General features: G+C 39.6%; 1 pseudogene; it reads left to right on the top strand.

The window, feature by feature from the left end:
- The first annotated feature begins 442 nt into the window (after positions 1 to 442).
- On the top strand, positions 443 to 2,013 carry LOC140531721 (septin-7 pseudogene; annotated as a pseudogene).
- Positions 2,014 to 2,447: the final 434 nt, after the last annotated feature.

Here is a 2,447-nt window from a genome sequence, read left to right as displayed (position 1 = left end):
CTCCATGAAAGAGCTCAGATTCAATCCGGCTCAGACTCTGTCTAGCTGAGACTGTATCTGGCCTGCTTGTGAATACAAGCGTTACAAATGGTTAGGCTCCATAAGAGTCAACCCAAAGTGGCGAATCTTTAATAAACTTTGTTTTTCTTTGGTTTAAAGGAGTCTTGAATTGAATTCATTCAAGCAGGACACAGTGTGTTGGTATTTTGGGGTCCCCAGCACCCCAGAACCTCAACACCTGGATCAGAAAATCAAGGGAACTATTTGTGACCAGTGACTAGTGCCTGAAAGAAGCAGAGTAGATTCAACAGAATGGTATCCTAACAATCCAAATATCTATCTCCCTCTACTCCACCCCAAATTGCACCCAATTGTGAGGTTTTTAATAAAGAAAACGCTTTTAGAGGAGAGGAATGTTGCTGCTGCAGTTGTTGCGGGTGGGGCCATGGTAGCGCAACACAACTTTGAAGGCTGGGTGGGATATGCAAATCTCTCAAATTAAGTATCCAGAAAATCTGTGAAGAGAGGGTTTGAGTTCCCACTTATGGTAGTAGGAAAACCTGGATTGGCGGGAGTCAACTTAATCAATTCGTTATTCCTAACAGACTTGTACTCTTCAGAATACCAGGGCCCTCACATAGATTTTAAAAGACCGTACAAGTGCAACAAGCCAAAGTTTTAATCAAAGAAGGTGGTGTTCAGTTATTGCTCACGAGAAGGATCTGGTGATGCAGTAGACAACAGTAATTGTTGGCAGCCTGTTTTTGATTGTAAATTTGAGGATTATCTGAATGAGGAATCTCAGATGAACAAATAGTAGATGACAGACAACTAGGCACAGTTGTTTATTGCCCCTTCAGGACATGGCCTCAAGCCATAGGACATTGAGTTTATGAAGTGCTTGCACAACAAGGTGAAAGTCATCCGCTTCACCTCCAAAGCAAACACACTGACCCTCAAGGAGAAGTGCCAGCAGTTTAAGAAGCAGATAATGAAAGAAATTCAAGAGCATAAAATTAAAATATATGAATTTCCAGAAACAGATGATGAAGAAGAAAACAAGCTTGTTAAAAAGGTAAAGGATTGTTTATGTCTTGCTGTGGTTGGCAGGAATACTATCACTGAAGTGAATGGCCAAAGGGTCCGAGGAAGGCAGTATCCTTGAGGAGTTGCAGAAGTTGAACATGGTGATCATTGTGATTTCACAATTCTAAGAAACATGTGATAAGAACCCACACGCAGAACCTGAAGAACATGACCAACAACAAGCTCTGTAGGAATTACAGTAGCCACAAGCCAGTAGCCAGGTCAGACAAGAACAAAGGACCTTTGACCGAGAGCCCCCTGGCCCAAATGGAGGAAGAGAGAAGGGAGTACATAACCAAGAAGAACACGATGGAGATAGAGATGGAGATGGAGCAGGTGTTTCAGATGAAGATCAATGAGAAGCTACAGAAGCTGAAAGATTCCAAAGCCAAGCTCCAGCAGCTTCATGATCAAATGAAAAAGAACCTAGCGGTGCAGCAAAAGGAATTAGAGAAAAAACAGTGTCAGTATGAGGATAACAAGGCCAACTGGGAAGCTCAGCGGCGTATTCTGGAACAGTAAAATTCTTTCAGAACTTTGGAAAAGAATAAGAAGAAAGGAAAGATCTTTGAAGCCCATTAATGATCACCAGTTATGTATTAGTTGCCAATACCAGTCTGGACGTCAGTGTTTGTTGAATCTGTTTTACCAGTTTTTCACCATTTATATCCATAACAATGGATTTAACAGCATGACAAAGTTGTTTGTTGTTTTTCATTGTCTGAGATTTTTTTTTTTGGTTGACACATTAAGATGCCTTGAATTTCATGGTGGTGTCATGTACTTAAAAGGAAACATCTCTAAGTACCTTCCAATTTTTCTTTTTTTAAACAGGCGTCTGACTTGAGAACATTTTACTATTGTATAATCATGTTCTGGTGGTTTGATTGTTTACAGGATATTCCAATAAAAGGACTCTGGAAGGTGTGTGTAGAGGAGAAATTGTCATACTCCGATACAAACAATGGTCTGTCTATCTCTCTCTCTCACCCTCTCTCAGAATTCTCTGCAGATGAGTACATGAGCTAGTCTAACACAGCTGACTCTCTTTTTTCACACAAACACACACGGGAAAAAACAAACTTATAAGCTTCCAGTGCACCTAAAGCTTTTTATAACAGCCCTTTCTTGTTCTGGATTCTTTAAATTTAAATTCTCAATTTAGTGACTTCTTTAGCCAGAAGACTCTAATTACTGCTTCATTTTTGTAATAACATTTAAATGTAGATATTTTCCATATATTGGCCCCGTAATAGATTATAGTGTCTTTAATATGGTAGAAATCAGTGCGTAAAGCTTTCCTTTAACTCTCTTTTTGCACTTTATGGTCAGTAGCAGTAAAAATGCATTAGTAAGTCATT

Source organism: Notamacropus eugenii, chromosome 3 (genome assembly GCF_028372415.1).
Source record: "Notamacropus eugenii isolate mMacEug1 chromosome 3, mMacEug1.pri_v2, whole genome shotgun sequence".
Taxonomy (NCBI): domain Eukaryota; kingdom Metazoa; phylum Chordata; class Mammalia; order Diprotodontia; family Macropodidae; genus Notamacropus; species Notamacropus eugenii.
The sequence above is the reverse complement of the archived record's forward strand: the minus strand, read 5'-3'. Positions and strand labels throughout refer to the sequence as shown.